The 23,524-nt window shown below is 43.9% G+C and overlaps 1 protein-coding gene across 34 annotated transcripts in view; it reads right to left on the bottom strand.

The window, feature by feature from the left end:
* The window catches only part of CHD9 (chromodomain helicase DNA binding protein 9), a 272,245-nt gene that overhangs the window by 191,634 nt on the left and 57,087 nt on the right, over positions 1-23,524 (bottom strand). For 9 of the 34 annotated variants that reach the window (XR_010152345.1, XM_009430785.5, XM_063797118.1 and 6 more), the window contains exon 1: positions 4,708-4,886. The exons of 7 other annotated variants lie outside the window; for them this stretch is intronic. The gene's annotated coding sequence lies outside the window, so the exon portion shown is untranslated. Of the gene's footprint in view, positions 1-2,824; positions 3,135-4,466; positions 4,981-23,524 lie in introns of those variants that run through there. 18 more of the 34 variants (XM_063797123.1, XM_063797128.1, XM_063797127.1 and 15 more) reach the window with 13 other exon arrangements.

The following is a 23,524-nucleotide window of genomic DNA, read 5'->3' as shown; positions in this document are numbered from 1 at the left end:
AATAACACAATATGAATATGTCATTGTATGGTATCATACTTCTAGCTAAACCTATTCTAAGGTGCTTATCATTCAGATAAAGGTAGAATTCTTCTGAAGCACTTGTCCAGGGATGGTGTTCAAAACTTGTTTTCTTGCCAAATCTTTCCTTTCCCTCATCTTCTTCATCTCAGTAAATCACACACCACTATCTATCTAGTTTCTCAAGCCAGGAACCAGGAAATCATTTTTGACACTTTTCTTCTCACATCCAATCCATCATGAATCTGTCAGTTGTTCCTCCTCCACACCTCACCATCTCCTCTCTAAAATATATGTATAATCTGGCTACCATCATGTTTTTCCTGGACTACTGTAGTATTACAATATCTTTACTTTCACCCTTGCCTTTCTCCAATCCATTCTCAAAGTAGCATTTTAAAAATGTAGATTAAAGCGTATCACTTCTCTAATTCAAAATCTTCAACGACTGCAATGTCTTTAGTAAAACCTGTAAGTCTTTAATATGCCCTACAAGGCCCTGTATAATCTGCTTTCTATCTCTCATTTCAGCTCATATGGTTTTCTGCCTTATTATGCTTCTGCCATCCTGAACTTTTCATTTCTTTCAAATATTAAGTTCTTTCCTGTGTCATAGCCTTCAAACATATTTTTCTCTCTTCCAAGAAACTCTTTTCTCTCCTGACCTGTCTTCTTATTCTGTTTCCACTTAGCATCACCAACTGAGGGAAGCCTTCTCTGAGAATACAACATTAATTTCTCCCCATTTTCTCCACCATAGCACTCTGTTCTTTTCTTTCACTGAACTGATCATAAGTTGTAATTTTACATTTGTTTATTTACTTGTTCTTTATCTGTTTGCACTGTTAGATGGTAGGTTCCATGAAGGCAGGGATCACTTATTATGCACTTAATACATATATCATAAATTAAGGGAGCACTTCATAATATATACATTTAATGAATAAATGGATGTGAATGACTTTGAGTCCAGAGAATAAATTACAGTTCAAAGTGGTTTCCCCTTCTCTGGGTCTCCCATTGTCACTTGATCAGCTTTCCAACTGTTTCTAAAAGAAAGGAATAAAAATTGTTTCTGAAAGCTTAAAGACAATACAGCAGAGGAAATGTCAGGAAGTTGTACATGGTATATCAAATAAGTGCAACAAATAATAATACTAAGATCTCATGGGAAGGAGAAATCCCTAAGGGCTACAAGGACAAGATACGATTTTATTCACAAGGTGGAATTTGACCTGAGTATTCACAGACTGGTAAAATTCCAAGAGGTGGAAAAGTAAGGGAGTGAAGCCCAAATAAGGAAGTAAACAGAGGCACAAAGTGCTAGGGAGCAGTTATAAAACTGGAATGTGGCACTTTAAATTTACAACGTAAATAAGTGTAAAAAAGCTAAATCTTATATAAGAAATCTATATCCCACGTTAAGACAACTTCAAAGAATTTGAAAGGTTAAAATAACTCTATCTCATCAGTATCCATAAATCTCTTCTGACTCCAATCTTTGGCTTCTGAAGTTTTCCAAGCACTTACAACATGCTTCCATTAGTTTTTACTCTGACCAACTGCCTCAAGTTTCCATATTCTTACCTGTGTTTTTTATTCACTCATTACCTGATGAAATTTCCCCAGTAGATTAATTCATAGTTTTTCTTTATAGACTCTCTAGGATTTCATTTTTCTTCTCTGTTATTTACGGAGGGTAAGCTTTTTTTTCTATGACATTTCAATCAATAAACACATCTTTAGAAAATCTTAACTTTTCATATGTACCAAAATTTTGTTTTACTATTGATAGATGCAATAGATTTTACTTTAAAATCTGTATTTCTACTTCAGTTCTTGCCTCTTATATTCATATATCGAGCCCCTCCTTCAGCTCTATCCTGTTTCCAGAGGTAAACCAGGAGGGTCTAGCACAGTGCCTTGTAGAAAGCATTCGGTTGCATTAGATAAGAAGTTTGTAGTTAAAAGTTTCTAAAGATACTTCCAAGTTGAAAATTCTATGGTTTCCTTAATCTTATCTTGTCACGGGCTTTTTCCATGGACACCGTTTTCTATCTGTATTCATATCTGCCCACCCCATAATAGTTTTTGATTTCAGAGGATAGACCTCATAGGGTACTTAGAATCCTACAATAGTAAAACTGGAGGAAACAAAGTTTTACACAGGAGGAAACTAAGGCTCACGGATGTCAAGAAATTTAATATTATCTACACAGTTAAGTGACAAAGTCCCGATTCTCTCTAGCCAGCAGTCTATCCAAGAAGAGGATTTTACTGGTTATAAAAGCATCATAATTTTTTTTTTCTTAATAGAGACGGGATGCAGTCTTAATAAGTTGCCCAGGCTGGACTTGAACTCTTGGCTCAAGTGATTCTCCTGCCTCAGCCTCCCTATTAAGAGCAGCCCCCGATTAAAGTAGCCTGCTCATACACCTTACTTAGTATGTTTTTGACTAGCGTTGCTTTTATCTGATGTTATTTCCTGTGCCCTTAGGATATCATCTCCTGGTCAATTAATCACAAGGGTTTTTTGTTGTTGCTGTTTTTAACTGCAATACTATACATACTTACCTGAAACTGTTCAGGAATGACAGTTACCCTTAATCAAAACTGGGAGGCAACCACTTTTCCCAATGCACTTCAGGTCTGTAATACAGACTTCACGTCTACATTATATGGTCTATAGTTTATAGGAAACTCTCCAAGGACAGAGACCTGCCAATACTTTGTGGTAAACTATAACTACATAACGTGAATTTTTAAAGCAATAGAAGAAACGGCCGGGCGTGGTGGCGCGCACCTGTAATCCCAGCTACTGGGGAGGCTGAGGTTGGAGAACTGCTTGAACCTGGGAGGAAGAGGTTGCAGTGAGCCGAGATGGCGTCACTGCGCTCCAGCCTGGGTGACAGAGCGAGACTCCGTCTCAACACCAAAAAAAAAAAAAAAAAAAAAAAAAGAAGAATTAGAAGAAATGCAAAGTCTTCGAAGATACACAATACAGACAGAACTTGCTTCGAGCAATAGAAGTCTTTTATTTAATACTTATCAAATATCGAACGTAAGGCTCCATGCGGCCTGTTGTTACAACACAGCATCTCTAAATTCACGTTCTGTAAACCCAAGGGAAAAGAAACACTATGATCATCCTTTTGCATTGCAAAAAACAAAAACAAACTCCTCCCTCTGCAATGCAGAATCCTCCTTTAAGTTCAGCTTTTGTATATTCAAGTGTTTGCAGACCTAGTGGTTCTTTTAAAACTACTTCTACAGTTATCTAGAGTCTAGGGAATGGGTAACATTACACAAGATAAGCCTTCTTTTCGTTTAAGATCATAGCTGGTTAAGTAGAACTGGAGATTTTAAGAACTGGAAAAAAGGAAAAGGTGAAAAGTAGCATGCAAAATTGAGAAACTAAATTCTGACGGTAATTTTATTAATGAAAATAAACTTTATTTAATACAGGGGAATTCTTAGTTATGAATATTTCACATAAATAAATGTCACAATAGCGTCAAATCCCAGACTTTCAGGAAAGTAACTGTAGCACTGTTAATATCACAACAACAACAACAAAATTCTCATCTACTTTGTTCTGAAAAGTTTTATTTCTTAAAAAAGAAAAAAAAGCAAACCAACCACCCCCCAAAAAAAATTTTTTTTAAAAATAAAAATAAGAACAAACAGAAACCAGTCTGGGCTGGCAGCTGTGACAGCCAGTGAGACACCCGGGCTTTCCGGGTAGTGCTTGGCTTTGGGCTGGATGTCCACGCAGAGAGCCCTGGAGCCATCCCGCAGGTCCCACACCCAGGTACCCAGAAAACGACCGCGGCCGCACACACGGGGGCTGGCGGGGTCCGGGCCACGCTGCAGACGGGGAGAGGCACTCGGGGTGAAGGATCGCGGGGAAGGCACTGCGGTCGGAACCGAGAGGCAAGGCCTGGGAAAGCGCCGGGGACGTCCCGTGCTCCGGGACATCGGGTGCCCGCGCGGGACGCCCTGTCATGACTCACGGAGGCGAGACAGCACGGGCGGGGAAAGAGGCTGCAGGATGGAGGGAAGCCCGACCCTCGGGAGGGAACCCAACCCGGGGAAGGCCCCGACCTCGCGCGGGACGGGGAAGAGGGCCCGCCTTCCCACGCCCTGGCCGCCAGGCCCTCACCTCCACACGACGCAACAGGCGCGGCTGCCGTGTCCCGACCCCGGGGGCTGTGGGCCGGGGGGCGGGGGCAGCAGCCCGCAGCCATGACAGGCGCGGGGCGGGCCGCGGGCGGGCTGGGCCGCACGTGCGGGCAGCGCCCCCTGCCCGGCCTCCCCGCGGGCCCGCCCGCCCGACCCCGGCCCCGGGACCGGATCCCTCACCTCAGGCGGGGGCGCCGCCCTGCCTGCCCCGACCCCCTCCCCCCACCGGCCGAGCAGCGGCGGCGGCGGCTGCACGTACTCACCGCCGCTCGCTGACTCTCGCGCTTCGCCATGACTGAGGCGCCCCCGCCGCCCCCCGCCTCGACTGAGACTGACACTCGCGGCTGGCCGGGCGGGGGCGGCCTCAGGCGACCACCCGTCTGACACGACCCGCCCCCGCATCTCCCCACCAGTTGAGCAGCGGCTGCTGCCCCGCGGTGCCCCCGGGCTTCCTCCCCACGCCCGAGGCGGTGGGTGGCAGCGGCGGGCGGCGGCGGCACTTACCGGCTGCGCGGCCAGGCCCCCCTGTCAGCGCGGGGCAGGGAGGGAGTGGAGGGAGGAGTGAAGGGGCACCGCCTCCCCCGCGCCGCCACGCACCCGCCTGATTGGCCCAGTTCACTCCCCCAGCGCGACCCCACCAGCCCCTGCGAGCGGCACTCCGGCAGCACCGGCGCGCTATTTGCATATTTGTGCCCGCGCCGCTGATTGGCCCGGGCGCGGAGGGGCGGTCGTGACCGCCGCCGCTCCTGCCGCGGCTCCAGCCGCGTCGGGCTGCCTGAGAGGGAGCGTCCCCTTCGCCGCTCCCCTTCCCTCCTGGCGCGGCCCGACCCAGGGCAGAGGGCGGTGCGAGGCGGGGTCGTTGCTCCGCTCCAACATGGCCCCGCCGCGCCGCCGACCCAATCGCTGGCGCGGTTACTCCCGGAGCCCTGGGCGGCCTCGGGGCGGGGAAGGCTTGGGGCCGGGCGCCCTCTGGCCGGAGCGCGGGGCAGTGCAGTGGTCCGGGCTCCCCCGGCCGCCCCGCCGCGGCCGCCACGTCAGGCCGCGCCCTCACGGCGGCCTCTCCCCTCGCGCCGCCCGCCCCGCGGCCCCGCCGCCACGTCAGGCCCCGGCAGGGCACGCCCCAGCCGCGAGCTGACCAGTGGCGGGGTCGGCGCCGAGGTCACTCACATGCAGGGCATCTCTCGGGCAGCTCGGGTCCGCCGAGGAAGGGCGAGAGTTTCCAAAGACGTCCTTCTTAAGGAGCCGTGGATTTAGTCCCACGTTCTCCTTTCGCGCGGAGACCCGGGTGTCACGCGCCCGTGCTGTAGAATCGGGAGCACGGAGCGTGTCGCGATGATGCTGCGATTGAGCCCAGGTGCCAGCACCTGCAGTAGCCGGCGCCCGCCGCGGAGACCCAGCTCCACGCCGCGAGCTAGGGGAGAGCGCGCACCTAGGCTGCGGTTGCAACCCTGTCTTCCCGAGGCTCAGGCTCCCGTTCTCCATTACACAGTTACGAAGGGAGAGAAAAATAAACGCAAGAATTTAAGAAGAGAGAGAGACAGCCGTGGGGGAGGGTGATACTGGTTTAGGAGCAGGGGGCGTACTGGAAAACCTGGGTTCCCTCTCGATCCTTCACGAATTAACTGAGTGACCTACATCAAATCCTAGCGTGTCCTAGGGCCTTGGTTTTGCCTTCTGTAAAAGGAAGAGGCTGCACAAGTTGTCCAAAAGTCCTCCAGCTCTAAAATTCTAAGGGTCTCCTCCTTTCAGGTCCTTAGCTGGCTTTCTACCGAATTAAAAATTTAAAACCCATATGAAAACGTGAGCTAGACAAAAGAATTAAATGTTTGAACTTCGGTCGGCCTACTTTATGTTTGTTCAAAACTTGACCATTTCCGATCCAGTGCAGGTGATATTTCACGTTCACAGTTGACAGAAATCTCTTGAATTTCAGCCTCCGCTAAGGAGCGTCACTGCGCTTGTTTATGCCTAGCCGGAATGGAATGGCTGCGGTATACACAGTGGTATTTGCCAAGTAATTTCATTCTTTATATTCCCCATGAACGCCCTCCAGAGTGGATCAGCATAACTCTATTTAGCTGAGATACTGACAGGGCTGGGAAGAAACCCTGCTGAAAGGGCGGTTACAGTTCCAACTTTGATTCCCTGAAGGATACTTGTAACAACCACATATTAGACCAAGAATGCACAGAAAGAGTTTATCTCTGGGGCCCCCCACACCACTTATTTGGATAGTGCTTTAGTTTGCAAATTCAACTTGTTGAGTCAAATTTAAGGCCAGTAACATCTCATCTATCTGACATCACAGCAGAATGACATCCCACTTAAATGAAAAACTTGAGCGGCCTCCCCATCATCTGATAGAGAACGTTCGTGTTTTCTTGAATGCAGCCCTCTGAAAATTACTTAGGCTTGGTCATTAAAGAGCAGTGCTATAATTATCAACATTATTGTATGCCATTTTAATCAGTGAATGTTCTCTAAAATATGCAAAATTTGTCCCTATAATAAATGGCCTCTAGGATGCTGGTTTTTGTGTTTTTGTTTTGTTTTGAACTTCTGTTTTTGCTATCTCCTTCCTCACTACTGGGCTGACACTTCTCTATTCTTCTACCTAACAACCTTCTTTCCTACTTTTTTGATGCGTCTATGCCATTATGAACTTGGACATCGATAAACTTTTATTAGCTTAGACTCTCAGGTTTTGTAGAAAGATTTTCTGTGGGATTCTCCTGTGTTAAGTACATAAGTTCTTGTGACATTTATTTTCACTGGTCAGTGAATGGTGTTCACTTCTGTCTTAAATTTTGGAGGTATTCTCAGTAACTGTGGTTTCTGAATATGGGGACTCTGGAAAAATGTTGCAGAGGTTGGCTCTGAATCTCAGAATTTAGGGGTCAAATTAGTAAATATTACATTTTGCAATTGAAGTTAGCAAGAATCAATATCACGAACAACATCAAAATCTAGCAACACTGGCCTACCATTTCCACCAGGCAATGGGCTGTCTAAAGCCAAGCGGTGGCCACACTCGCTAGGTCCCTCAATCCCACTCCAGAGTAAGAATGTCTCCATTCCGGGCCAGGCGTGGTGGCTCACGCCTGTAATCCCAGCACTTTGGGAGGCTGAGGTGGGCAGATCACCTGAGGCCAGGAGTTGGAGACCAGCCTGACCAACATGGAGAAACCTCACCTCTACTAAAAATACAAAATTAGCTGGGCTAGGTGGCGCATGCCTGTAATCCCAGCTACTCGGGAGGCTGAGGCAGGAGAATCGCTTGAATCCGGGAGGCAGCAGTTGCATTGAGTTGAGATGGCGCCATTGCACTCCAACCTGGATGACAGAACGAGACTCCGTCTTAAAAGAAAAAAAAAAAAGTCTCCATTCCTGCTCATTGTCTTTCCAATTAAAGAGGCCCTGTTATCTGGACACAGGGATTTGGGTATCCAGAAAGCCTGTGCTATGACGGAGTGGCTCTCCTCACCTTGAAAGAAACATCCTACAATAGATACGTTTACTGAAATTTAGTCCCAAGCAATGTGTTAAAGGTTTATATTTTGTTATTTCATTTTATCTTCACAACCACTCTATGAGAAAGGGCTTTTTTTTTTTTTTTTTTTTTTTTTGACAGAGTCTCACTCTGTCGGCCAGGCTGGAGTGCAGTGGCATGATCTCGGCTAACTGCAATCTCCACCTCCCGGGACCCCAACCTCCACCTCCCAGGTTCAAGCACTTCTCCTGCCTCAGCCTCCTGAGCAGCTTGGATTACAGGCCTGCACCACTACACCCAGCTAATTTTTGTATTTTTAGCAGAGATGGGGTTTCACCATGTTGGCCAGGCTGGTCTTGAACTCCTGACCTCAAATGATCCACCCACCTCAGCCTCTCAAAGTGCTGGGATTACAGGTGTGAGCCACTGTGCCTGTTGAGAAAGGGATTCCCCCCCCCCCCCCATTTTACAGATAGTCTAAAATCTTGCCCTGGTTACACAGTCATTGAGTGGCAGAAACAATATTCACACTTAGAACTGTCTGGCCCCAAAGGCTATAACTTGTAACCATTATACTGTATTCTTCCCCTCAGCCTGAGTTTCCAATTCCATGTTTATCAGGCATGTCTATTTTAGTAACTAATTTGGCATCTTGGAATGGAAAATTCCCTATATAAGCATTTTGGTTTAGGTCACCAAAAGAATATCTGACAATGTAAATTTGTGGAGTTTTCCTGCAAGTTTGAGGAATATGAATCAATGCTGTAGTACCTGTTCACTTCTGGAGAAAACTTATACAATCAAGATCCTGAAACTAGCTGGATGTGGTGGCTCACACCTGTAATCCCAGCACTTTGGGAGGCCAAGGCAGGTGGACTGCTTGAACCCAGGAGCTTGAGACCAGCCTGGGCAATATGGTAAAACCTTATCTCTGCAAAACAATAGAAAGAGAAAAATTAGCTGGGCATAGTGGCATGTTCCTGTAGTCCCAGCTACTAGGGAGGCTGAGTTGGGAGGATCACTTGAGCCCAGGATGTTGAGGCTGCAGTGGGCTGTGATCACGCCACTGCACTCCAGCCTGGGTGAAAAAGTGAGACCTGGCTGGGTGCGGTGGCTCACACCTGTAATCCCAGCACTTTGGGAGGCCGAGGTGGGTGGATCACCTGAGGTCAGGAGCTCAAGACCAGCCTGACCAATATGGGGAAACCCCGTCTCTACTAAAAATACAAAAATTAGCTGGGTGTGGTGGCACATGCCTGTAATCCTAGCTACTCGGGAGGCTGAGGAAAGAGAATTGCTTGAACCTGGGAGGCGGAGGTTGCAGTGAGCCGAGATCATGCTACTGCATTCCAGCCTGGGTGACAGAGTGAGACTCCATCAGAGAAAGAAAAGGAAAGAAAGAACGAAAGAAAGAATGAATGAATGAACGAAAGGAAGGAAGGAAGGGAGAAAAGAGAGAGAAACCCTATCTCAAAAAAAAAAAAAAAAAATGATCCTGAAACTGCAAAACTAAGGTTTAGATCCTACCTCAGTAAGACCTGCAAAAGTGATACCCACAGAATAGTCAAAAGAGGAAAGTTGGAGAACTCACACTTCCTGATTTGAAAACTTAATACAAAGGTATAATAATCAAGACAGTGTGGAACTGGCATAAGGATAGGCATATGGATTAATGGAATAAACTATAGAATCCAGAAATAAACTCTTACATTTATGGTCAATTGATTTTCAGTAAGAATGCCAAGACATTTAGATTGGGAAAGAGTAGTCCTTTAAACCAATGGTGGGACTGCTGGATACACACATACTAAAGAATGAAGTTGGACCACTACCTCACACCACACAAAACAATAAACCAAAAGGGACCACACACCTAAATGTAAGAGGTAAAGCTATAAAACTCTAAGAGGAAAAATAGAAGTAAATCTTTAGGATCTTGGATTAGGCAATGATTTCCTTCATATGACACCAAAAGCATAAATGACAAAAGAAAATATAAACTAGACTTCATTAAAATTAAAAACTTTCATACAAGAAACCACAAAAAGTAGATTAAACTTCATCAAAATAGAAAACCTTTTCAGTGTCAAAAGACACTGTTAAGAAAGTGCAAAGAAAGACAAAACAGAATGAGAGAAAATATTTGCAAATAAAATACAGATGCTCCTCAACTTACAATGAAGTTTTGTCCTGATAAACCCATTGTAAGTTGAAAATACTGTTAAGTTGAATATGCAGCTAATACACTTAACCTACTGAACATCATAGCTTAGTCTAGCCTACCTTAAATGTGCGCAGAGCATTCACTGTAGCCTACAGTTGGGCAAAATCATCTGGCAACGCAGTCCATCATACAGTATGGGTTGTTTGTCTTTGTGATCATGTGGCTGACTGAAAGCTAAGCCATCATGAGAGATTATCTACTATATATCTCTAGCCTGGGAAAAGATAAAAATTCAAAATTCAAAGTACAATTTCTACTGAATGGGTATCACCTTAGCACCACTGCAACGTCAAAAAATCTTAAGTCAGCTGGGCGCAGTGGCTCATGCCTGTAATCCTGGCACTTTGGGAGGCCGAGGCAGGTGGATCACCTGAGGTCAGGAGTTCGAGACCAGCCTGGCCAACATGGTTAACGAGCTTGGCCAACCCCATTGCTACTAAAAATACAAAAAATAGCCAGGCATGTTGGCACGTGCCTATAATCCCAGCTACTCGGGAGGCTGAGGCAGGGGAATTGCTTGAACCCAGGAGGTGGAGGTTGCAGTGAGCTGAGATTGCGCCACTGCACTCCAGCCTAAGTGACAGAGTGAGACTCCATCTCAAAAAAAAAAAAAAAAAAAAAAAAAATCCTAACTTGAACCATGATAAGGTAAGGACAGTCTATCTGATAAGGGTTTAGTGTACAGAATATATAAAGAGCACTTACAACTAAACAACAAAGACATAAATAATCCAATTAAAAAGTGGTCACAGTATCTGAGTAGACATTTCTTCAAAGAAGATCTACAAATAGCCAATATGCACATGAAAAGATGCTCAACACATTAGTTGTTAGAGAAATGCAAATCAAAACCACAATGAGATACCACTTCACTCTCATCAGGATGGCTATAATAAAAAAGACAAACAATAGTAAGTGTGATATGGTTTGGCTGTGTCCCCACCCAAAACTCGAATTGTAGTTCCCATAATTCCCACGTGTAGTGGGAGGGCCCCAGTGGGAGGTAATTAAATCATGAGGGTAGGTCTTTCCCATGTTGTTCTCGTGATAGTAAGTCTCACGAGGCTGGGTGCAGTGGCTCACACCTGTAATCCCAGCACTTTGGGAGGCCGAAGAGGGCAGATCACCAGAGATCAGGAATTCAAGACCAGCCTAGCCAACATGGTGAAACCCCCATCTCTACTAAAAATACAAAAAATTAGCGGGGCATGGTGGTGGCACCTGTAATCTCAGCTACTTGGGAGGCTGAGGCAGGAGAATTGCTTGAAACCAGGAGGCAGAGGTTGCAATGAGCCAAGATCATTGCCACTGCACTTCAGCCTGGATGACAGAGTGAGACACCTTCTCCAAAAAAAAAAAAAAAAAAAAAATTAAGTCTCACCAGATCTGATGGTTTTATAAAGGGGAGTTTCCCCAACACATGCTCTCTCTCTCTTGCCTGCCACCATGTAAGATGTGACTTTGCTACTCCTTTGCCTTCTGCCATGACTGTGAGGCCTCCCCAACCCTGTGGAACTGTGAGTCTATTAGACCTCTTTTTCTTTATAAATTACCCTACTCAGGTATGCCCTTATTAGCAGCATGAGAACAGAGTAATACAAAGTGTAATTGAAGATGCAGAGAAAGTAGAACCCTCGAACCCTGGTACACTGCTGGTGGGAATGTAAAATGATGGCTGTTTTGGAAAACAGTTCTTCAAAAAGTTAAACATAGTTACCATATATCCCAGCAACCCAAGAGAAATGAAAACATATGTCCATACAAAAACTTACATACAAATGTTCACAGCAGTATGATTCACAATAGCCCAAAAGTGGAAACAACCCAAATGTCTATCAGCTGATGACTGGATAAACAAAAATGGCATATACACAAACTGGAATGTTATTCAGCCATAAAAAAAGATTAAGTACTGATAGTACAACACAGATGAACTTTGAAAACATAATGCTAAGTGATAAAAGCCAGATACATCCCCTAGTAAGCCAACTCAGAAGACAGAATTATTACACAAAGATGTTTAATTTTAAAAAAATTAGGCTGGGCGTGGTGGCTCATGCCTGTAATTCCAGCATTTTGGGAGGCCGAGGTGGGCAGATCACTTGAGGTCAGGAGTTCGAGACCAGCATGGACAACATAGTGAAACCCTGTCTCTACTAAAAATACAAAAATTAGCCAGGCGTTGTGGTGTGCATCTATAATCTCAGCTACTCAGGAGGCTGAGGCAGGAGGATCGCTTGAACCCAGGAGGCAGAGGTTGCAGTGAGCTGAGATACAGCCACTGCATTCTAGCCTGGGTGACAAGAGCAAAACTCTTGTCTCAAAATAATGATAATAATAATAAAAATTAAAAAATAAAAAGTATGAAAGCCAGATACAAAAGGCTTGACTGTTTGATTATATTTATACGAAATGTCCAGAATAAAGTAAGAAAGTAGACAGAACGTAGATTAGTGGTTGCCTAGGACTGACATGGGAGAAGGGGGATGAAGAATGGAGAGTGACTGCTAATAGCTATGTACAGGGTTTCTTCTGGGGGGCAATGAAATAGTTTTAAAATTAGATTGTGGAGATACTTGCACAACTCTGAATACACTAGAAACCACTGAAGTATAAATTTTGTCAAGTATAAAACTATCTCAATAAAGCTGGTTAAAAAAAAAAAAAAGTGATTCCAGGCCGGGCGTGGTGGCTCACACCTGTAATCCCAGCACTTTGGGAGGCCAGGGCAGATGGATCACCTGAGGGTGTGAGTTCGAGACCAGCTTGGCCAACATGGTGAATCCCCATCTGTACTAAAAATATAAAAATTAGCTGGGTGTGGGCCGGGCGCGGTGGCTCACTCCTGTAATCCCAGCACTTTGGGAGGCCGAGGTGGGTGGATCACGAGGTCAGGAGATCGAGACCATCCTGGCTAACACAGTGAAACCCTGTTATCTACTAAAAATACAAAAAAAAAAAAAAAAAAAAATTAGCCGGGTGTGGTAGCGGGCGCCTATAGTCCCAGCTACTTGGGAGGCTGAGGCAGGAGAATGGCGTGAACCCAGGAGGCGGAGCTTGCAGTGAGAGGAGATCGCTCCACTGCACTCCAGCCTGGGCGACAGAGCGAGACTCCATCTCAAAAAAAAAAAAATAAATAAAAATTAGCTGGGTGTGGTGGTGCACACCTGTAATCCGAGCTACTCAGGAGGCTAAGGCAAGAGAACTTCTTGAACCTGGGAGGTGGAGTTTGCAGTGAGACAAGATTGTGCCACTGTGCTCCAGCCTGGGCCACAGAGTGAGACTCTGTCTCAAAAAAAAAAAAAAAAAGGGATTCCCAGCCAGCAATTTCCAACTTTGTTACAGTACTGTACGCATTAAATCCACATATATGAATCTAACATATGAACACGTTGAGACAAAAAGATAATATTTTAATTATATTCATAAAATTAGTTCCGCAGTAAATAATTTTTAAAGTTTGAAGATTGTTGTAGTGGCACTGTCATTTCTTATATTGGGCTCACCAGTTTTGTGACTTTGTTATAATTTACTTAATTTACACATATTTAAATACTTACACCATGTATGTATACTAGGGTAGGTGCTGTGTTGGCTACAGAAGAGATTATTATTCCCGTATAAATAATAATACATTATGAATAATAAACATATAATAAATATTGAACAAGTGTGTGTATATGAAATACCTTCTCACTCATCTTTATTGACATCCATTCACAGGCTGAGGCATTAATGAAAATGTTCTTTCACTGATCAATAAGTACTGACAAACATTAAAGTATGTTTTTTCATCTTTTACACATTTTATGCAGATTCATAACTTAAATGTTTTATGCACCATTACATTACAGACTCTAACATGATTTTTGTCTCTCAGCACTAATGAATAGTAGGTTGAAGAGCTCAGATACTTTTCCACTCTAGGAAAAGACTCTGAAAGGAACTTCAGTTGATTCAGCAGTAAGTGAAAATGAACTCCACATTAGCCCCTGGGAGTTGTGAAATTTCCTTAACTCGGTGAAGAACACAGGTTCTTTTTAGAACAGGAGTGAAGGATATCACTAGAAAGTTCTTTAGACTTCTTTTTCAGGCTCTTGTTCAAGCAAACAGAAATGAGGGCTAGGTATGCTTTCAGGTGTAGGTAGCTTAAAGTACCTCAAAGATCATTTAAAAGCATGCTCAGCACTGTTCTCAAATCTAGAGGCAGCTGGTAATAACAACATCCAAGGGATATGTTCAGCCAGAGAGCTGTTCTTCAGATTCTCACTTGTAGGCCCACTTAATCAGGGACAGGCCTTAGAGTCTCCAAGTTTTATCTAGTTTATCCCCTGCTTTTAGCCAGAATATACTTCAAAGCATGATCCTACTTGACAGTTCAAATCTTAACACTGTTCTGCTTTTATAAACAGCTGCTTGTCCTAATCTTAAAAGGTCTTCAGGAAAAAGATGGTTTGCTGGTTTCCTTGATAAAATATCCCCGAGCATCTCATTCCTTCTCTTTGTGCATCTGTTTCTCTTTGGGTAACATAAGCACTCCTGGAGAAGTTGCATCTAAATCAAGTTTGGAGAGATCAAAAGGATGAAATGTGGCTGTTATTTAAAAAGTGAATTCACTCAGCAAGTATTTAAAGGGGATCTGTGATGTCTCAGGCACAATGCTAGGGGCTGGGAATACAACAATGAACAAGATAGATATGGTCCTCTGGCTTCATGGCCAATTATTTTCTAAAGCAAATAAATAGTAATTAATTATTTTTATTAATTTGGTAACACTTAACCTTCATTTGCAGGTACTGTAATTGGTATGTTTATAGGGTTTTTGTTTGTTTGTTTTTGTTTGTTTTGAGACAAGAGTCTGGCTCTGTCACCCAGGCTGGAGTGCAGTGGCACGATCTTGGCTCACTGCAGCCTCCAACTTCCATGTTCAAGTGATTCTCCTGCCTCAGCCTCCCGAATAGCTGGGATTACAGGCGTGAGCCACCACACCTGGCCCCAATCAACTGGTTTTATAGGCATTACAGGCATTTTATTTCCAGAAGAAACCCATCCTAGTGCAATTTTTTAAAAAAAATTTTTTTATTTTAATTTTTTTTAAAAAAAATTTTATTTTTATTTTTTTAGAGACAGGGTCTTGCTCTGTTGCCCAGGTTAGAGAGCAGTGGTGCAATCATAGTTTATTGCAACCTCCAAGTCCTGGGCTCAAGCGATCCTCTTACCTCAGCCTACTGAATAGCTGGGACTACAGGCATTGCCACCATGACCAGCTAATTTTTTAATTTTTTTTTTTTGTGGAGATGGGGTCTTCCTATGTTACCCAGGCTGGTCTCAAACTCTGAGGCTTAAGCAACCCTCCTGCGTCAGCCTCCCAAAGCACTAGGATTATAGGTGTGAGCCACTACACCCAGCCTCCTGGTGCAATTTAAATCCATTTTGTCTCGTATAAGGTTCAACAAAAGAGAAAATGGCAATGGAGTTCCCTGGACATTTCTTGACTTGTTTTTGTTGTTTTGTTTTTTTTCAGTATGGAGTTTTGCTCTGGCACCCAGATTGGAGTGCAGTGGCTCAGTCTCGGCTCACTGCAACTTCTGCCTCCCAGGTTCAAGCAATTCTCCTGCCTCAGCCTCCCAAGTAGCTGGGATTACAGGCATGCGCCAACACGCCTGGCTAATTTTTTATATTTAGTAGAGACGAGATTTCACCATGTTGGCCAGGCTGCTCTTGAACTCCTGACCTCAGGTGATCCACCTGCCTTGGACTCCCAAAGTGCTGGGATTACAGGTGTGAGCCACCGTGCCCAGATGACTTGTTTTTCCTTACTTGATAGCCATGCTTATAATTCTGTCACCACCTTTCTGCAATCCCATGAGCTAGCTTTCATACTCCTACTTGGATCATGGGAAGAGCTTACAAAACTCATATATTGCTGTTAGGAATAAAATAAATAACAATTATCACAATCTTGTTTTTTTTTTTTTTTAAATAACAGAGTGAGTTTTCTTTGCAAGTGGATTTGCAAATTTAATGTAAAAATATATAATCTTCAATAATTTTAAAATTATATTTCTTCTTCTCTCCCCAGCTTTATTGAGGTATAATTGCTATGCAGAAAACTGCACATAATTAATGCCTACAACTTGCTGAGTTTGGACATATGTATACATTTGTGATACCATTACCATAATCCTGGTAATAAACATATTCATTGCCTCCAAAAGTTTCCTTGTGTCCCTTTTTTTCAGGTTGGGGGGCCTTCTTTAGAAAGTTTACCTTAGGCCAGGCATGGTGGCTCATGTCTGTAATCCCAACACTTTGGGAGGCTGAGGCAGGTGGATCACTTGAGGTCAGGAGTTCGAGACCAGCCTGGCCAACATGGTGGAACCCCCATCTCTACTAAAAATACAAAAGTTAGTAGGCATGGTGGCGGGTGCCTGTAATCCCAGCTACACGGGAGGGTGAGGCAGGAGAATTGCTTGAACCCGGGAGGTGGAGGTTGCAGTGAGCCGAGATTGTGCCACTGCACTCCAGTCTTGGCAACAGAGCAAGACTCTGTCAAAAAAAAAAAAAAAAGAAAGTTATCTTTTTTATTGAGATGTTTTGAAGCATTCCTGTTTTATCAAGACATCATTATGATATCTAACGTAAAAGTATTTGGAGATTTTTGGAATTCTTGGACATTTTGGTTGAGGATGCGTATTAATTATAGTTGCTTTATTTGCACTAAACCCCATGGTTTTAGAGAATGAGTAACAACATGCCAACCAGGAAAATTAATTCTAGGTTATATGATTGAAAAAAATTAAGAGCAGTGGGATATTAGAGAACATTTTGCCAAAAATAAATCAGTATAGCCTTTTTCTCTGGTTACCATTAGATGTTAAGCAGTTAGTGACCTTCCACAATTTAAGCAAAAGTCTTAAGTGGAAACAAAGAAGGGACATCTTTTTGAGACAGATTCTTGCTCTACTGCTCAGGCTGGAGTGCAGCGGTGTGATCTCGGCTCACTGCAACCTCCGCCTCCCAGGGTCAAGCGATTCTCATGCCTCAGCCACCAGAGTAGCTGGGATTACAGGTGTGCACCTCTACACCTAGCTAATTTTTGTATTTTTGGTAGAGACAGGGTTTTGCCATGTTGGCCATGCTGGTCTCAAACTCCTGGCCTCAAGTAATCCACCCGCCTCCGCCTCCCAAGGGGAGATTTCTTAAAATATGAAATCCATTGAAATATTTAGGTCTTGGCCGCATGTGGTGGCTCATGCCTGTAATCCTAGCACTTTGGGAGGCCGAGGCGGGTGGATCATGAGGTCAGGAGATCGAAACTGCCCTGGCTAACACGATGAAACCCCGTCTCTACTAAAAATACAAAAAAAATTAGCTAGGCGTGGTGGCGGGTGCCTGTAGTCCCAGCTACTTGGGAGGCTGAGGCAGGAGAATGTCATGAACCTGGGAGGCAGAGCTTACAGTGAGCCAAGATCGCACCACTGCACTCCAGCCTGGGAGACACAGAGAGACTCCGTCTCAAAAAAAAAAAAAAAAAAAAAAAAGAGAAATATTTAGGTCTTATACAGGCACATATTTGATTTCTCCAGCATTACAGATAATTGAAAAAACATTCCCCCTTCCAGAAAGTTTGGGTAAAGACCTCAAAAATAGTATGTCAGGCCGGGTGCAATGGCTTACATCTGTAATCCCAGCACCTTGGGAGGCCAAGGCAGGTAGATTACCTGAGGTCGGGAGTTCGAGACCAGCCTGGCCAATATGGTGAAACCCCTTCTCTACTAAAAATACAAAAAATTAGCTGGGTATGGTGGTGGGCGCCTGTAATTCCAGCTACTTGGGAGGCTGAGGCAAGAGAATCACTTGAACCCGGGAGGCAGAGGTTGCAGTGAGCCAAGATCATGCCATTGTACTACAGCCTAGGCAACAGAGTGAGATTCTGTTTCCAAAAAAATATATATATATATATTACGTCAGAGAACTGAATGTCTGTGGCTATCGCCACATGAATAGTCTGTATTCTAAGACTAAGGGATTAGCACAAATCCTCTGAATATCAAATATATAATTGAATTTTTTCCTTTGCATTGTTTATCATGGTGTCATACAGGACTTCCTAAATTTTTTTAAAATTTTTTAAAAAATTTTAAGTTCTGGGGTACATGTGCAGGATGTACAGGTTTGTTACGTAGGTAAACGTGTGCCCTGGTGGTTTGCTACACCTATCGACCCATCACCTAAGTATGAATCCCAGCATGCATTAGCTATTTTTCTTGATGCTTTCCCTTCCCCCTTGCCACTCCCCAACAGACCCCAGTGTGTGATGTTCCTCTCCCTGTGCCCATGTGTTCTCATTGTTCAGCTCCCACTTATGAGTAAGAACATGTGGTATTTGGTTTTCTGTTCCTGAGTTAGTTTGCTCAGGATAATGGCTTCCAGCTCCATCCATGTCCCTGCAAAAGACATGATCTTGTTCCTTTTTATGGCTGCATAGCATTCCATGGTTTAAATGTACCACACTTTTTTATCCAATCTATCATTGGTGGGCATTTTCGTTGATTCCATGTCTTTGCTATTGTGAATAATGCTGTAATGAACATACCTGTGCATATATCTTTATAATAGAATGATTTATATTCCTTTGGGTATATACTCAGTAATGGGATTACTGGGTCAAATGGTATTTCTGGTTCTATGTCTTTGAGGAATCACCACATCCTCTTCCACAATGGTAGAACTAATTTACATTCCCACCAACAGTGTAAAAACGTTCCTATCTCTCCACAGCCTCACCAGCATCTGTTGTTTCTTGTCTTTTTAACAATCGCCATTTTGACTGGGACTGCCTAACTTTTTCCTTATAATCAATAATTATTGACTAGCAAAGCAGAACCCTCTCTATCCAGCACACCTTATCCTGGCTCCTGGAGGATGCTTCTCTTTGTGTTTCTCTTGCAGAGTGTGTACTATTTGGCAAGAACATACTGAGTGATTTGTACAAACTATAAGAAATGTCAGGCCAGGCATGGTGGCTCACGCCTATAATCCCAGCACTTTGGGAGGCCAAGGTGGGGAGATCACTTTAGGTTAGGAGGTTGAGACCAGCCTGGCCAGCACGGTGAAACCCTTTCTCCACTAAAAATACAAAAATTAGCCGGATGTAGTGGCATGCGCCTGTAATCCCAGCTGCTCGGGAGGCTCAGGCAGGAGAACTGCTTAAAACCATGAAGTGGAGGCTGCAGTGAGGTGAGATCGCACCACTGCACTCCAGCCCAGGCAACAGAGTGAGACTCTGTCTCAAAAAGAAAAAAAGCAAAAAGAAAATGTCAGGCTGGTATTTGCTTATGATCTGCCGCTCCTCTTTCTAGATAACTGAAAGCACCTGGAGTCTGTTCCTCAAACACACCCTCCTTGTCTCGGAACCTTTTCACCTTCTCTTCCCTCTGCCTTACCACTGGCTCTAGGTACAGCTGATCCTTCTTCCTCTTCAAGTCTTGCAAAAATAATTCCTCATATTAGAGGCCTGCTTTGACTCCTAATTTCCTAGTTTATTTCCTTCCTAACACTTAACCACAGTCCTGTTTATATATTTACTTTTTGTCTCCATCCACTAAAAAAGAAAGCATCTTAAGGCATAAGCAGGTTCTGTCTTGTTCCTTGAAAAACTCTCAGCACCTAGAACACAGGTGCTGAATAAATGTGTATCTTACACAAAACAAACCGATCACTCAACATACCCATATTGTTCTGGCAGAAAAACCGGCTGCCATTTGGAGTTATCCGACCTGGTTTTGAACAGGACACTGGAAGCCTTTATTAGAGGTTCTGAAACCCAGCTCCATATTTTTAGGTTGGTGCAAAAGTAATTGCGATTTTGGCCATTACTGGCAAAATAATAGAACCTAATAGAATAAGATTAGGAGATTCACCAACCTCATAGAATCTCCCAGGAAACTTAAAAATTATCTTTGCTCAGACCCTGCTCAGACTTAGGGGTGATGGGTCAGTATGGAAGCATTACGTTTTAAAAGCTCTTTTTGTAATTACTTGTGCAACCAACATGGAAAAGTACTGCTCTGAGTGACACAGAACTGAATAATTACCTGGCTACCCATGTTCTTATTATCTGGGTGAGTCCTTCTTAGGTCATCTAGGTTGACAGCATCCCAAACTGTTCTTCGGATCATTCTCTAGGCTGCTATAAACATTTGCCTCATTATCACAAGGGGCAGCCTTAGGCACAAACCAGATGAAAAATCAACCTCTCAGGAAAGAAAAGAGGCATTCAAGTAACCTAAGTTAATCTGTTAACACCTGTCCTGAAAACCTCAAACTAAAGGGAGAAAGAAAACTGCAGCACACTTCTCTTTTCTTTCTTGGAAGAAAGTCATCAACAAATCCCTTCATTTAGCTGTAGAAGTAAGAGGCAATCAATCAATCAATCAATCAATCAAATACTTGTGCTACAAAGCAAATAAAAAAATAATGCTGGCCTGGCACGGTGGCTCACGCCTGTAATCCCAGCACTTTGGGAGGCCGAGGCGGGCGGATCACGAGGTCAGGAGATCGAGACCATCCTGGCTAACACGGTGAAACCCCCGTCTCTACTAAAAATACAAAAAATTAGCCAGACGTGGTGGCGGGCGCCTGTAGTCCCAGCTACTCGCGAGGCTGAGACAGGAGAATGGCGTGAACCCGCGAGGCGGAGCTTGCAGTGAGCCGAGATTGCGCCACTGCACTCCAGCCTGGGTGACAGAGCGAGACTCCGTCTCAAAAAATAAAAATAAATAAATAAATAAAAAATAATAAAAAAAAATGCTGGCCAGGCGCAGTGGCTCACACCTGTAATCCCAGCACTTTGGGAGGCCAAGGCAGGTGGATCACTTGAGGTCAGGAGTTAGAGACCAGCCTGGCCAATACGGCAAAACCTCGTCTCTACTAAAAATACAAAAATTAGCCAGGTGTGGTAGCATGGGCCTGTAATCCCAGCCACTCGGGAGGCTGAGGCAGAAGAATCACTTGAACCTGGGAGGCAGAGGTTGCAGTGAGCCAAGATCGTGTCACTGCACTCCAGCCTGGGCAACAGAGCGAGACTCCATCTCAAAATAATAATAATAATAATAATAATAATGATGCTCACAGAAGAGTGAGATGGTCAGATTCCATCCTCTTCATGGAAGAAATTAGACCAAATAGTGGTGGGTTCAAAAATGCTTGTTCATATGTTTTTGTTATGGCAAACTCTAAACTTTAAGGCCTTGCTTACAATTGGAACCTCTTTTTTTTTTTTTAAAGAAAAAACAGTAGTTATTGATTTTTTTCTCAAGCAATAATTAATAACCCTTTTCCTCAAAATCATCATCATATGTTAATAAAGGTTGGGTGTGGTGGCTCACACCTATAATCCCAGGATTTTGGGAAGCCAAGGTGGGAGGTGAGGCCAGGAGTCCAAGACCAGCCTGTGCAACAAATCAAGACTCCTATCTCTAAATAAATACATACATACATAGCCAGGCGTGGTGGTGCGTGCTGTAGTCCTAGCTACTCAGGAGGCTGAGGTGAGAGAATTGCTTACGCCTAGGAGTTCAGTTTGAGGCTGCAGTGAGCTACAATCGTGCCGCTACACTCCAGATTTTTTTTTAGAATGACAGAATAAGACCCTGTCTCTGTAAAACAAAACAAAACAGAAAAAGAATAAAAAAACTAGGCTCATCCTGGAAGTCAGCTGGAAACCACTCTCCTCCTCCAGTTAAAAATGCCAAGACTCGACTGGGCGCAGTGGCTCACACCTGTAATCCCAGCACTTTGCGGGGCTGAGGCGGGTGCATCATGACGTCAAGAGATTGAGACTATCCTGGCCAACATGGTGAAACCCCGTCTCTACTAAAAATACAAAAATTAGCTGGGTGTGGTGGCATGTACCTGTGGTCCCAGCTACTCGGGAGGCTGAGGCAGGAGAATTGCTTGAACCCAGGAGAGCGAGACTCCATCTCAAAAAAAAAAAAAAAAAAGTGCCAAGACTCTTGTAAAACAGAGAGAACACAGGATTGAAAGTGGAAATATCTGAGTTGTAGTCCAGGCTTACTACTAACCAACTGAATGAGTGATTAGCAATTTTTTCTTGTCTGTGAAATAAGACTCATAACATCTATGCTGCCTGCCTCACATTGACGTTCTTTATTTATTTATTCTGAGACAAGGTCTCGCTCTGTCACCTAAGCTGGATTGCAGTGGTACAATCATGGCTCACTGCAAACTCGGCCTCCCAGGCTCAAGTGATCCTCATGCCTCAGCCTCCCAAACGTAGCTGAGACTAGTCACACACCACCAAGCACACATAATTTATTTTTAATTTTAATTTGTTTTGTTTTGTCTTTAGAGGGTCTCGCTCTGTCACCTAGGCTGGAGTGCAGTGGTGCCATCATAGTTCACTGCAGCGTTGACCTCCTAGACTCAGGCAATCCTCCTGCCTTAGCCTAGAACTACAGGCGTGAGACACCACACCCAGCTTATTTTTATTTTTGTAGAGATGGGGTCTCTCACCATGTTGCTGAGGCTGCTCTTGAACTCCTGTACTCAAGTGACCCTCCTGCCTTGGCCTCACAAAGTGCTGGGATTATAGGTGTGAGCCACTATGCCTGGCCTTGTTGCTGTTTCTTATAGATAATATTCATAAGCATTCTCCAAAAATACTACATTGTGCAAATAAAAAGTACTGGTCTTTTGTCTTGTTAGTGAACTTTAAGGAAAAATAAATCCAGTTATAGGAATTAAAAATATTGACTTAGGATATACCATGTGCCCTGCAAAGTGCTAAACAAAAAGAATGGCCCATAATACTTACTTTGTGACACATGCTTGGCATATATCTACCACCAGAGAAACTGAACACGTTACACTTAGAACAACAGGTAGATCAACAAACAGGGAAAGTAATTTCCTTTGCAGCAGGAGAGAAGCTCAGCTCAGCCAAGTCCAGGAATAACATTGAAAAACCCACTTATTTCTTCCCCAAAGTCTGTTTTCACCCCTAGATCTCAAGTTCTTTCATTTCCACTGAAACAACCCAGGGCATGGAAGGGACTACTTAAATTCAGGGGCCCTCTTATCAGTTAAGATTAGGGCAACAAACTTGAACAGTTGTGAGTTAACAAGCTACCATTCAAGGAATCTTCAGTAGATAAGAGGATCTGGAAAGTTGAAAGTTGAAAGCAGTTTTGCAGGTGATTTTAGGACAGCTTAAAACAGAAGAAAGACCTGCTGTTGCCTGATTTCTCAAATCGAGAAGCAAATTTAGAGGTTGTCTGGTTGAGAATATGCTGGCACTGATACAAGCTGGAATCCTGTGTGTTCAAGACAAGTTTTTAACCTCACCTAGACTTAGTTTCCTTATTTATCAGTAAGACACAGACAAAGATATCTTCTCTGCAGGGATAATAATCTGAATCTTAGAGATGATACATATAAAGTCATCGCATATTAAGTTGTCAACAAATTATAGCTAATTTTTTTAAGGCCAGTTGAGTGATTTTCAGACTTGTTCTAGTGGCAGAGCATTTGGAAGTTGCAGATCATTGTGAAATGCTGAAATGTGGTATCAAACCATGTGA

Source organism: Pan troglodytes, chromosome 18 (genome assembly GCF_028858775.2).
Source record: "Pan troglodytes isolate AG18354 chromosome 18, NHGRI_mPanTro3-v2.0_pri, whole genome shotgun sequence".
NCBI classification, from domain to species: Eukaryota; Metazoa; Chordata; class Mammalia; order Primates; family Hominidae; genus Pan; species Pan troglodytes.
This window is presented reverse-complemented; position numbering and strand designations above follow the sequence as displayed.